This window comes from Peromyscus eremicus, chromosome 11 (assembly GCF_949786415.1).
Source record: "Peromyscus eremicus chromosome 11, PerEre_H2_v1, whole genome shotgun sequence".
Taxonomy (NCBI): domain Eukaryota; kingdom Metazoa; phylum Chordata; class Mammalia; order Rodentia; family Cricetidae; genus Peromyscus; species Peromyscus eremicus.
In genome coordinates, this window is record NC_081427.1 from 8,541,390 (window position 1) to 8,555,973 (window position 14,584).

General features: G+C 44.2%; 1 long non-coding RNA gene across 1 annotated transcript; it reads right to left on the reverse strand.

Annotated features, from left to right (window-relative positions):
• Positions 1–1,414: 1,414 nt before the first annotated feature.
• On the reverse strand, positions 1,415–5,575 carry LOC131921541 (uncharacterized). Its single transcript, XR_009382026.1, has 2 exons — positions 4,204–5,575; positions 1,415–1,847 (listed from the first exon to the last, which is right to left on the reverse strand). It is a non-coding gene; the product is annotated as an uncharacterized LOC131921541 (long non-coding RNA).
• Positions 5,576–14,584: the final 9,009 nt, after the last annotated feature.

Below are 14,584 nucleotides of genomic sequence, written 5' to 3' on the forward strand. Positions count from 1 at the left end.
CCCTGTCATTAATGTGGTCTTCAAAGCCAGGAGTGCAGGTAAGGTACATATCTGCAATCCCAACAGTTGGCTGACTGAGGCAGGAGAACTAAGCAGTTGAAGGCCTGGGTTACACAGTAAGATCTTGTTTAAAAAAACAACAACAACAGGAAAACAAATATAAATATAGAATTAAACAGACAAAATAATAGAAATACAGTCTTTATTACATATTTTTACTATTTTTCATTTTTAATATACAATGACTATTTTTACTTGTTAATTTTAAGTATTGCAATCTCACTAAATTTTTTTGATGTCATGGTATTTTTTTCTTTTGATGTGTTTGAATTTTCTGCATGTGCAATCATAAAGCAAAACCTTATTTATATCAAGAACCTATTTACATTGTTTAGTTGTTATATTTACATTAATAAACAATATATTAATAAGTTTATATATTATTATTTATTGTGTATCATAAACGTATTTGTATTATGAACTCAAATGTTTGGAATCTGAATCTCTGAGAAAGTGTGCCTCTTGGAGAGTGGGGCCAGTGCAGCTGTTGAACTCTCCTGGAAACACAAGGAGAACACTAAGAAAAGTAAAGCAAGTTTCAAGTGCTCAAATTACAACATTAAGTTTGTGGAGTTGAAATAACACTGTACAAATCTCTCTTTCTCTGTCTCCCCTCCTCTCTCTTTCTTTCCCCTCTGTCTGTGTCTGCCTGCCTGTCTGTCTGTCTGTCTCCCTCCCTCTTTCCCTCGCTTTCTCTCTTTCCTCATATAGATTACCAGCAGTCAGGAATGTTCTTTTCTCATGGACCCTAGTAACTCTCCTCCACGAAGCTTACTCAAGGTCTTCTCTACTCTTTGGTTTTGTTTCCTGTTTCCTTTTCTCTCCACAGTGTCTTGATGCGTCGCCAGGGCTGTCTCCAAATTCCCCGCCCTTAGCTTCTTGGCCTCCCAAGGACTGGTCTACAGGACGATGGATGCTCTGTCCCCTTTGACTGGTCATGTGTGTGTATACAATTGTAAGAATACTGGGGATAATATACAACTAAGAATAAGATAAAAAGACAAAAGCATGTCTTAAAAAACATGAAGACATTTCTTAACACATTCTTTATTTTACTCCTAGGAAAAAACGTGTGTGTGTGTGTGTGTGTGTGTGTGTGTGTGTGTGTGTGTGTGTAGGACATAATACATGGTATAACTTATCCTGAATATCACCGAAATTCGGGAAATGTTAACAGTCTCAGTTTTGGGGAAGAGATCTTCAGTGGCAAATGTAATGCCATGAACTCACCCACTCAGTGGCAAATGCTGAGTTCCAGGTGCTGTTCTACCTGCTGTGGATAGATGAAGCCTCTGCCCTTTTGGGGTTTGCTTTCTAGAGGGAAGATAGAAGATAATAGCAAACCAGCAGAATATAGAAGATCAATTATATGCTTTATATGCTGAAGAAGACCACAGGGTAAGGCTTTTGCAGGTGCAAGGCCAGAGCTGGAAGAGAGAGAGAGAGAGAGAGAGAGAGAGAGAGAGAGAGAGAGAGAGAGAGAGAGAGAGAGAGAGATATGTGTGTGGGACCGGGTGAACAATGCCAAGTGCCCTCAGCTGGCCACAGGATCACGAGTCTCCAACAGCACAGGAGGTTGCATTCTCCTCAGCAGGTCAGAGCTCTGTGAAGTGCAGAGGAGAACAGCTTCTTGGTGTGTTCATTGAAGAGCAGAATCCCTTAGTTTGGCTTCTTCCCACTCTTTCTGTTGATAGGTCGCCACAGGGTGTTAAGTCCATTTCACTTCTGGATTGTGCTTCTTGGTTTCTCAGTCTGTTGAATGGTGATGAGGCAGATGTAGAGGTCGACTAAGAAAGAAAAGAAGGCAGTCTGTGACCGAAAGGGATGTCAGAGTGCACAAGGGGATGAGATACATCAGATGAACTTAGGGAGGTAAGGGGTGGATCAAATGAAAACTTTTAAGTTCTCATTTTGTTAGCCAATAACTTACTCATTATGTGATGTGGGTGGGCTTTGAACTTACGTCCTCAGTGTTCCAAGTACAGAGTACAAACATGAGCTCCTATTCTTGACTTTTATTATTGATGTAGCATTGGCTTTTACTTGCCGGGAGATATGAAGCCACTGGAGGAGGTCTTAGAGCAGGGTCCTGACAGTTCTTACTTATGTTCCCATAGAACATGGAAACCCTGCAGAGTCATTAGCCTGGGTTCATGGAAACAGAATACCTTCTTTATGGAGCTGGGATTTGAACTGAGGTCTACTTATCTGAAGCCCTTGTCCTGTCTGCCACAGTGTTTCTTCCCTAATGTATTAGGTACAAGCACTTTATTATGTATACTTCCAATGTCTCTGTTTTACGATTTTCCCCTTTTTGGTGGAGAGGGAGGCTGTGTCTCAGCTGTGGTTTTTTCACTCTTTCCAAAAATAAATATTCATTCCTGCCTGTGTGTGTGTGTCATGATAAATTGTAGCATGGACAATAAAAGAGGTGGACAAATATCCCCTCTCTCAGGAAATTTATAGACTGTCTGTAAAGAGAAGACAGGAGTTATATTGAAATTATTTATATTCAACGATTTTCACTTTGGGGGGATTCTTGCTTGTCTCATTTAATTACCTCAAACAAAATTGCCACTTCTGTTCCAAGAATCTCCCCAACTGAGAAGGGGAAGCGTGCAGAAACGTGGGATTTCCTTTTCGATTTTATGGATTTTGACTCCCAGGCTGACTGTTCAGTCAGCACAGTAAAAGACACCTCCTCTCCACGCCCCTAAGCCTCGCGAACCCCACCTGTGATCGGAAAATCCAGCTGTGCACTTTCTATTTCTCGCCTCATTGCCAGGAATAAAGATTCAGCAATCCCTGCTTAAGTGACAGTGCCGTCTGTAACACCTGCGGCAAAGCCTGGACCAGCTCAGCAGTTCCCAGGGGGCGAAGTGTTAGTCAGGAAAAGGAGATGGGCTGGGGCCTCCGACTCCCTCCTTCACCGGCAGCTTCACGCAGTGGGCTCCACTCTTTAAGGCCAGAATCTACAGCCCACACCTTGATGCAGAGATGAGACATGACCAACAGAGAACACTAAGTCTAGAGACTCTGCTGATCACCTGTGGCCACTATCTCAGCTGTTCTCAGGACTCAGACCTGACAGTGAGGCCAACGGCAGGAGTCCAAGAAAGCACCTTCTACTGGAGAGCATAGTCTCGGTAAAGATTCATGGACTTGACGTTGATCTTGACCATCGTCTTCCCTTGGGCTGTGCACTCTCCAAGAAATGAATGGTGATGTCCTCTAGCTTTGTAATGCATTGTGGGCTTCTTTTGTGTCTTGCAAAATCTATACCAGAAGACTATATATAGCACCTGACTTTTAGAACTCTTAAAATCCTTGTTAGGAAGTTCATTCCAATTCTGCTTGGTATGCTTCCATAGTCTATGTGAACACTCACATTCTCTCACTCTACAGATCACAGTACGCCACCCATGGCCATCCCAGAAACAGCCATCTTAGCCAGTTAAGTCTTTCCCTACAGTGAAAATCCACATGGGTTTTATTCTCCCCCCCTTCCTCCTTTTTTTTTTTTTTGATAGGGTCTTTCTGTGTAGATCAGGTTGGTTTTGAACTCATGATCCTCCTACCTCCGCCTCCTGAGTGCTTGGATTTAAGTTGTGTGCAGCTATGCCTGGCTCACTTAAATTATTTTTTTAATTAACTTTTATTGATTCTTTGTGGTTTTCACATCATGCATCCCGATGAACAGTTATTCTTAATACTGTATGGTTTGGGAACTGTTATCCTTTGCTTAACAAAGCTGTTTCTTACACTACTGAATGTTCAAGTCATTCATTCATGCATGCATGCATGCATTCATTCATTCTTCCACCCATTCATTCGTTACATAGATATCAAGCGCTTACACAAGGCACCCATACTGATGCTGGGGGAGGCTGGGGGTTCAGGAGTGTCATCCTTTTGCCTATTGCTTCTCTCTCTCGGTGTCTCTGCTGCGATACTGCTACAGGAGCCTTTCAAGAACTATGCTTTACTTTTCTCATTAAGTTTTTATACCTTAAAAATCTATAAGATTCAGCCTTAGATGTTACAATTAGGAATCCTGTCTTTGGCATCTGTATACAAAATCCTTTCAGGAAAGGCTAACTTCCCCAACCAAGGGGAAAAAAAAAGAAATAAAACCAAAATCACCTTCAATTTCCTTCCTTTGTTCCTTCGTTCCTTCCTTTCTTCCTTCTTCTTCTCTCTCTCTCTTTCTTTCTTTCTTCAGCTCCCCTGTATCTAGATTTTTTTCCACTTTTCTTGATAATTTCTAATTATGCTCATGCTTCTTGCCATTGACACGATTTCTTTCTTTGAGGTTGAATAACACTCTATTGTGTATACACACCACACTTCCTTTACTCACTCATCCCATGAAGGCCACTGGGACTTGGCTGTTGGGAACAGCTCCGTGGTAAACATTCTGAGGACTTGCCCACGCCTGCTGTAGATACAATGGTGATAAGGTCAGATGCAGTCTCTGACCCGGTAGACTTGAGGTTCTGGAGTGCTCCTCTGTTCTTTGGCAGCACATAGTGCCCAGCATTAGCAGTGTTAATTTCCTCTCTTTTCCAGGTCAAGACACAACCTAGGAATGGCAGAGAGGCCCATCGCCTCTTAATCTCAACTGGCTCTCCGGTCCCATAGGATTGTTTCCTTGCAACAACACTTTTGTGTTGGTCCAGTGGCAAAGACATGCGGTTACACCATCAGGAGCCTGGGTGGAAGAAGCCACCACAGACGTTTGTACACAGGAGACTCTAAGAAAATGTTCCCAGTCCTTGAAGAAAACCATTACTTGGCTCACTGCAAGCTAATTGCATTTGTTCAGTCAGTGTGAAAACGGATGCAGATTGGATGAGCTATGAAACACCCTACTGTCCTACGGTTAAATCACAAAATAAAGCCACTTTTTCAGGGGACATGGCCTAGGATGAGGTTTTCACTGAGAAGTGGGAAATTGCTTGGTAAATTTTACTTTTATGCTTAAGTAACTCTTTTAATTAATTTCCACTGACCTACTCCTCCTCCAACATAATAGGTGTGAAGAGATGAGGAAGGCATCTCTCGGAGCTTCTGAAGCCGGGTGTGAAGATGGAAAGAAGCTGCTTCCCTTCACTCTGAACAGAGCTGTAGGGCGTGGGGACCTGCAGCTTTGAAGGCCAGCCACAGGGGACACAGGTTCATCTCAGTTCTGCATCACTTCGACCTCGTGTGAGAAAAGCTTAATTTCAGATGAGAGGCCATGTTGAGACTTGTGACATAAACAAGGAGAATCGGGTTTTAATGGGAAAAAGTTCACAACATTAAGCTAAAAATACAGGAGAGCCCTGGATGTAAAGGTCACGGGTTGAAACTGCAGTGTTAGCTCTTCCGTCACAGAGGCCATCCTATTGTTGCTTTGCTTGGCTGTCTCCCCACTGCCGTCTCTTTCTTAGTGACAAACAGAGAGGCACTGTGTCAGTCGGTGACTTGTCGCCATGTGGAAGACGTTGACATCCTAGAGTGTTCAGAGAGATGGTGAGGCCAACTGGTGTTCTAGAACGCTGCTGGTCAGTAACCTCATCACCCCCCTGGAGCCTCATCGGCAGTTTGAAGAAAAATGTCTTAGTGAAGGTCTGTATTGTTGTCTCGTGTTCAACAGCGCAGAGAAACGCATCAGGTTATGAAACAGTGATTAGATACTTAATAGAAGGAGCAATTTATTTTGTGAGTAGTAGCACATCCTAGCACTTTAAATGGTCTGGATTTAGATATGGCTCTGGAATACAGTTTTCATAAAATCAATGATATTTAGTATCACGTATAATCTCCCCAATGAATCAGGCAGGACACAGATAACAAGGTCATCTAAATAATGTTTGAATATCTTTGAACAACTGCCCAAGGATAATCCACGGTTAGGCACCTGAGAAGAGAACCCTGAGCCCAGTCAACCATTGATGAAACAATTTTTATCAAAGTCACACAACTACTTAGAGTGGAACCAAGAGAAGAACCAGGTCATCAGAACCTGTCATGGCCACTCCCTGAATTTTGTGAAGGATTAGATGGGGTTTTGCCTTAAGCATCCTACACAGCTTGTGAAGAGTAGACAATGTGAAGCCTTGTGAACCCAGGAGATTAAGTGTGGGGCAGGTATATGAACTGTCTGTACGTCTTCTAGTAGCTTGCCTCCAGTTCCCTCAAAGTAAAGTAGGTGTAGGTTTGTCCTGTCAGGACAGGGAATGAATATATCTTCCTTAAGGTATGGGGGGGGACTTCCTCCATGAAATGTATGCTACAGTGTGGGTAACTCATGGGAAGATAGAGGCTTAGGGTGAGCAACATGTCTAAACTTCCAGTACCAAAACTGAGGTTTCCAGACATACTGGAATAAGTTTCCCACACTGTGTGTGGAAGAAAGGAGTCATACATTGCATCTCTCTCTCTCTCTCTCTCTCTCTCTCTCTCTCTCTCTCTCTCTCTCTCTCTCTCTCACACACACACACACACACACACACACACACACACACACACACACACACGCGTGTATGTAAATGTATAGGCACACAAATGAGAAAGAAACAGAGGGGTGAGAAAGATAGAAATTCTGACCCTGAAATGTTAGCTATCTTGTTAGCCTCCTGGATATTCAATTATATAAAGAGAAATGTGCTGTAAAAATATTGTAACTAAGATTCTACTCAAAATGTGCACACATGCAGAATCTATTCTCTGTATCATAATTGGAACCGCTGATGGCTGTGACAGACAGCACTGATGTTTCTGAAGTAAACTGGAGACAGTTGTCATTTTTGTCTTTTCTTCTCAGAGCTGGAATGACTCAGCAAAGGGAGAAGACAGACTCTTCAGACTGCAGTGTGCCTACAGCTCCTGCTTCCTCCAGGGTCCCAGAGCCCACGTGCACTCCCACAGCGGGAGCCTGCCGACGCTTTATTAAACACTGTTTTATTTAGATCGCTGAGTCTGAGGCGACACCTCCCCTCTGCTTCTGCTCTCTAAGTGCAGAAATTATGAACTACTTATTCGGGAAGCTGCATGTGCTGCATCTCCAGTTCATTAATACGCATTCACTGTTTTTGCTTTATTTTAAAAGATTCTGATATGTGTCTATTTTTCATTTTTATGCCTCTCTTTTAATTTTTTCTTTCTTGTATGAGTGTAAGTGTTAAATATTCTATTTCTAGCAAAAGGGAGAATTCACACTTATTCTTTGGGAGGTGTGTTTATTTATCTGTGTTACTAACAGTCCATAGTATCTTCTCTCATCCCCGCTGCTTCTCTTCTAAAAATGACGACAAAGTCGCTTCCAGACTGGGAGTGGCCTCTTTAGTTCAAAAACCAAAAACCAAAAACCAAAAAACACCAAACAATACCCCCCTCAAAAAAAAAAACTTTCTATATTCATTTCCAACTTCCAATGTTTTTTCCTGTAGACCACTCCATTTTGAGCTGGGCTATGAACTTGTACACTCCTACAAAGATGCCCTTCTGATCATTGTGGATAAATTGTTTACGGCTGATCACTGGGTCTAAAATGAATATCTATCTGTAAGGAACAGTTTCCCAAGAAGCCACCAGATTCTAGAGTTGGGGTTGAATTCTATACTCTTCTTAATTACCCAGGTGTTTTGATTTACACACTTCCTCAGTTAATTGCAGCTACTGCACTAAAAAGAAAACGAGAGACGTAAATGAAATGAGGTTAAGGGAAAGGCCCAGCAAAAATCAGAGGACAGCGCCTTGCCCTCCAAGCCTTGGAGTCTCACCATCTTCCTGTGAGCCACACACTTCCTTCTTGATCATCTCCTAGTTAAATTCCACATGCAGTGAGCTGGGAACAGAGCCCCTAGTGGGGCTGGTGTAAGACAATCTCTAGGCAAGAACACAAATCTCTTCTATTTGAGTACATGGGTAGAGCTTGGAAGACTCAGGCGTGTGAAAGACAGTGCTTGGCAGCCTAAAGCAGAACACGGAAAATCCTAGGAAGCAGAAATTCTGTGAAAGGGAACTTTCGTGCACACACATAGTTCAATCCTTATGTTTGGGGGTATAGACATGCGTATAAATGAGATCCTGGAATTAAATAGTGAAAAATGGCAAGAAAAAATATCCACCAGCTGCTGCAACCTGCATGGCTTTAGAGATTGACCTGGCCAAAATGATGAGGGAAGGAAGAAAGATCAGACAGACAGACAGACACACATGTGGAAAAGCTGGGATTGGATAGGCCATGTACTCTGATGGAGACACACCAGCATCCTGGAATCTCAGTGCATTTGTTATATGCCCCTGAGCAAGGAGGTGGGTTTATTATTTCCAGTTGACAGGGCAAAAGTCTATTATAAACCAGCCTAGCTCCTGAATAGCGTAGACACACAGTTTTTCAGATGCAGGGGACCTGGGATGATGGACATTAGAAACTCAAGCTCCAAGGGCAAGAAGGTTCTTCACATGTCCGGGTACCCGGAATTCTCTGCATGCATGCTATTCTCTGCAGCATCTTTCTAGGGACAGATGGGGTTTGGAGAAGGGAAAAGCAGGGGAGGCAAGAAAAAGCAACCCTCTTCCACTCTTCTCTTTGGCTCAGCCTCAGATTTTCTGAAATGATCCCAGCCAGGTTGCCCTTAGGATAAAACTTAGAAAGAGCTAAAACATCATTCTTGTGCCTTTCATAGTGTACATCAAGTTCCTACTCTTGGTCTTCCCTTGGTCTAATTGAGTGTAGACCCAAGAGTTTATAACATAAATATAAACATAGTGGGAGACGAAAGGCTGTCTGTCCATGTTCAGATGCTGGAGCTGGACCCTAGCCTGCTTTAAGAGGGGAAAGTAAAGACACTGCCTGGACAAAGGTGGAAAAAGGAAAGCTAGAGCTCCTAGGGACCTGGGTAAATCTCAGGGATTTATCTCCTTTCTCTTCATCTTCCCTGGTTTACTGAAGTTCAAAGCAAAGGTTACCTTAAAGGTCAGCTGCTTCAATCCACCGTTTATAGTGAAGTCTGAACATCTCTAGAGGATGATGCTTGGCCAAAAGTAGAAGTGGGGCCAGTGGGGCTCCTGATCTGCACAGTTCTTTCCATTGCAGCCCATGTTTCCCACAGGCCACATCTCAAAATGAAAGCCGTCGACTATCTTCCCACCGGGGCTCTGCACATGTCATCGCATATGAGGGACGAGAGGGCAAGGAATTGGGAAGCCTTGAGGACTCTTGAGTTTCTCCAGACCCTTCAGCCATGCTCTAACTTCCCTCCTTTTTCAAAGCGTCTACCCAGGATCTGTTGGATAACTCCCGGGGCTTTCTGCGGCCCCACCCATCTGCAAATAGCTAAGTTCCCAATGCTTTCACATCGGTCTAAAATTTGATGGACATATGGATATTTGTCTAGCTGGAATTTTAAAGAATTATGTGATTTTGCTCGAGCAATTGTATTCTGCCTTGTCTTTCTTGTCCCGCCCCCCTCCTGTTCTACCTTTTCAAGTTCAGACAGAATCTATTGCTTTTGATATGCTTGCTCCCTCTCTCCCATCTCTCGGAACACCAGATTCTCAGGAGGAGCAGAGACCTGATCATGGTGGCATGATGGAGACCTGTGCTCAGTCAATGCAGTCTTTGTGGCATGATGGACAAGACTGCAGTGACAATCTCAAAGTGGCTATTTATGTCACCGCTCCTTTGTCACCTGATCTGAGGCCATGGGCTTAAGCTCTCCATGTCCAAGTCTTTTCATCTAAGAACGAAAGTAGCTCAGCTAGGTCTACTTAACTCACAGTACTGTGAGAATGAAATGTAAGCATCCAAACACATTTGCAGGTTTGAAAGTGCTGGGCAAACATTAGATACAATACATTTGGACCTTACATGTCTGCAAAAAAAAAAAAAAATCCTGTTAAACTCAGCAGGCTTTATTTTTTTTTTAAGTTAAAAGTACTTTTTAAAGAACTAATGATGTTTAAAAAAAAGAGCCATACAATTTCAAACAAAGGAAAATGGTTGTTTCAGAATTCTCTCGTCTGTCCCCTTGGGCCACACTGCTCGTTGCTCTGTGCTCCTCTGAGTGCTGTTGGCTGCCGAGTGAGCTCGCAGTGGCTTGGGGCACAGGGCCAGTTCTCTGGACCGTGAGTGAGGAATGGAAGAGCTACTGTCCTGTCTGTTGGCTGTTCCAGGCGCCCCCATTATGAGGAACTGTACTGGCTGCCTCTGGTACATGTGCTTCTAGACCACGGGCTCCACACACCCGAACACTTCCATGCCATGTGGGACTCTCAGGATTACAGAGCTGACTGAGTCCTCAGATCTGGAATGTCCCCATGGGTTAAAGGTTTGGTGTTCAGCTTGGTGCCATTCAAAGGCAGGAGACACCGTCAGCGTGAAGCAACAGTTGAAGCCAGGTCTGTGGGTTTAGTGCTCAGAGCTTAGGGTGTTTGGGGAGAAGGAGTGAGAAACACTCATCATGCAGAGGTCAGTGCAGGCTAAGGAGCCCAGGAAGCAGACTGAGGAGAGAGAGGGTGGACATGGGAAGAGAGTGTTGGACATGAGACCAGGAAGAAGCGATGCTTAGTTCTGCTGCAGGAATGAAGATAAGGGGAACAAGGGAGATTTTACTGAGAAGCACCACGGCCACCGCTGCAGTTCATGGGGTTCTGCATGTGTCACAGATGGAGGAGGGACAGCAGACCTGGCTAGGACCAGGGGGCTTAGTGGTTAGCTGTCTCTATGTCACCAGGATGTAGAGGACACTTCCCTTTGGGCTTGTAGGGTTTTGAGTTGTCTAACTTGAGTCTGTTTTTTGAAAATGCCATCATTGCCTCTCCAGTTTCCCCTTTCCTGTTTTGAGCCCCGAGATGTCTTTCCACCGATGCACTTGTTTTGTGGGCATGTACAGCACCTCCCTGTTTTTATTCTGCATGCCTCATAGGAACACTTTTAGGATATATTCAGATACTCACCACAAGTTGCAGATGCATTCAGTCTATCTGGCCACAGAACACCTGCCCTCATCACACAGGACACTGTAGCTAGCTGGCTGACCCCCTTCATGAGTTCAGGGCTGATGGGAAGGGACAGCTTGCTGATGGGGTCCAGCACTTCATTGAAGGGCACCTCACCACACATATTTAGCCATGGGAAAGATCGAAATTGGACACATATTTTCTACTGGATAAATACTGTTTTAGAGGCATTCATTATAAGGTTGAAAACTCAAGTTGAAACTTCATAAGCTAGAGACTCGTGTGTGTGTGTGTGTGTGTGTGTGTGTGTGTGTGTGTGTGTGTGATGGTATCTATGTACATATATATATATATAATATATAATATCTCTCTATACACACACACACACACACACACACACACACACACACGCACATGCACACACACATATATGCACATATATACACATTATACTTTTCCAGGTAGGATTTCAGTATGTATCCTAGCATGGCTTAAAGTTTCCAGTCCTGCCCTTGTGTCCTCAGTGCTAGGGGTATGTGCCAACATACCCTACAGAAACTCCTCCCTCTCCCTCTCCTTCTCCCTCTTCCTGTCTCTGTCTCTGTCTCTATCTCTCTCTGCATGGTCTCTCTTTTGGTCATCCTCTGCCACAGACTGGATATTTGTTCAGATCCCGAACTTCCCATTGATCCCGTTTCCAGTTTTGTTTAATCTGTCACTTAACCTGCCACTGGCCTGTCACCTTTCTCAGGTGTATTCTCTCTTCTGGAAGCCCTGTTTGTCCTGTGGGGAGAGCCCATCCCCTCCTTCCCTCTTTTCTTGCCCTTCCATGGTGATCCCACTGGTTTATGTCGTTGATCATTTTTAGCTGATGCACTTTGCCATTTCTACCTTGCTTTTCTAGTCCTTCAAGGTCTTGACAATGCTTCTTGTCCTCTTTTCTCCTTTGCCTCTTTTAGTGATCGCTGAACCACTGCTATCACATCGACTGGCCTGTTTCTCCTTTCTGACATGAAGGCCCACTCACCTTGGCATCAGGAGAAGCTCACAGCTGTCCCTATGGGGAATCTCAGGGCTTCACTGCTCTGGGAAGTTTGTTGTTCTTTTCTTATATTTTGAGGTCCTCGAACAGTTTTGATAGTATCAATTCAGACTCTACACCTAAGCTATATACACAGTTGCTGCTTTGACTTCCTGCTGAAGACCTCTATCTTTTGCCTTGATCCCCAGACAGAGACCAGTATCACTGGGCCAATGGGAAGAACCCTCCCATTACCTTACATGCTAGTCATTAAGTGGCTAGCTCCTAGCTTCAGCCTCACGGCCTGCCCTCTGCATTATGACCCCAGGGTTGCAGTCCTACAAGTAGCATGTACCCTTCACTACCAACTCTCATTTAGCTTTGCCAGATAGGTCCTCAGAGTGAGAATGGAGGAAGGAAGGAGAGAAAGGACTTGCCACCTGCTGGCTGTCCTTATACCCGACCCATTGACTCAGTCACAGTGCTCATTCAGGGATGGCAGACGTTCTGGTTTCCAGTTTCTTTTCAAAGTATCCAGTCCAGCGTCAGAGACATCGGTGCCAGCTGGTAGCACCTTTCTTTGAGGTCTGCATCCCAGTTGTGTGTGGACTTTAATCCAGGATGTTAGTGTCTAATAATCTCATCCTTGGGTGAGAACACACGTGTGATGGGCGGTAGCTGCCCGTGCTGGGTAGACCCAAATCATCTCTGTCTGCTACTTGCAACTGCTGGATGGGAGCAGAAGGAAAGGGAGGGGATGCCGCTTCTGAGACGAGGCTTCAGCAAGCTCCGGCTTCCATCTTGATGAGTCTCAACTGACTCCTCTTGCTTGTTCACTCTCAAGGGAGCTGGCTACTCTGCTGCAAGGGTCTCTGCGTTGAAGCCCGGTGGTGAGGAGCAGAGGAAAGCCTTAGTCAGTGGCTGCCAATGCCTTACAGGTGATGAAGAATCAGCCCTACCGATAGGAGCCATCTTGGGAAGAGATCCATGTCCATTCATACCTTGAGTGGAGCCTTGGAAGAGAAACTGTGTGGAAGGCCCCACTCAGCCACCCCAGGATGCAAACAGAGCTGACAGAAACGGTGAGATCATTCATGATCCTGGCTTTAAGCAACTTTACTTCTGATGACAGAACCACTTTTTTTTTTTTTTTTTTGGAGGCAAAAGATCTTTGAGCACACTGACTAAGAGTAAAGCTACAAGCTCCAGTTATCTCCATCTTCCAAAGGTGCCAGAATTCATTCTCTCTAAACACAAGCATTTAGGACTGGTCCTCAGCCATGGGACACCAGGATATGGATTGCCTCTTGGGCATCACATAACCTCTTCCTAGTGTCTAGAAACATCTGGATATTACATACTGTCTGTCTGTCTCCCTCCCTCTTTTTCTCCCTTGTGTGTGTGTGTGTGTGTGTGTGTGTGTGTGTGTGTGTGTGCACATTCATGTGGTACATATGTGTACAAAATGCATATGAACATGTGTGCACATGCATGTGAAGGCCAGAGGTCAGTTGTCAGGGGCTGTCTACCTTGTTTTTTGAGACAGGATTTTTCATGGCCTGGACCTTCTTGTTTGAGTAGGCTGACTGGCCAGTGAGTTCCCGAGATTCATCCTTCCCAGGAAGTTCATGGCTCCGTGTTTGTCTCTTACATGGATTCTGGGGCTGTTCTCAGGTCCCTAAGCTTCCACAGCAGGCGCTTCACCAACTGAGCGTCCCCCCAGCCCTTCTCTTACTTGTGAACTCATCTAAATATTGTCCACACTCCCCAGGCTTTCTCTGTAGTTTAGGAGGAAGTGGATGTCCCCGGCAGCTTGTTCTCCCCCAACTGACAGAAATCAAAGTCAAGCCCAAGGCCCTGGCCGTTCCTACGTGGGATAATTAAGCATCAAGAAGTCTCTGTATTTCAATTCTCAATATTGAAACAGATTGATCTTTACCAGTTGTTAAAAGGTAATCTCTAGTTCATAATATAAATGGTCTCCCAGGACGAATGCCATTCGGGCAATCTGGTGGATTAATTGCTTCCTCCCCGATGACTTATGACTTGGAACAGATAGGAAAGTAGGATATCAAAACAAACACTTGAAGCACAAAGATAAAAAATGTTAATAATTAGTAACAGCTAGAAGCAAAATTAATTCACAGTGGGCCCATAATGCCAGCTATTTAATGCAAATTAACAAATGACATTTTAATGTAAAGGACACGAACGCTAATATTCTAATTTTCCAAGTAAGATCAATAACTCAACAAACAATAATGTGCTCTAAAAAGGAACTTAGAACCAGAGCAATAACTTTCCTTTGGAGGTAAGTGAAATGCCACACAAGTTTATATTTGTGGTTCCAAAATTAGACTAAATTAGAATTAGGTGCCACAGTCTTGGAAGGAGGGCCTCGTAAAAAAGGAAAATGCAAGCAATGCTGATCACCAAGTGATGGAACTGGTCGTACAGCGCTGGGTAATGAGGCAATCTCTCACTTCTCTGAAGGATTAGCAAGGGCAATTCTGAATTAAAATGGTGTTGTCTCGAAGTCTTGGCATCTTGTGT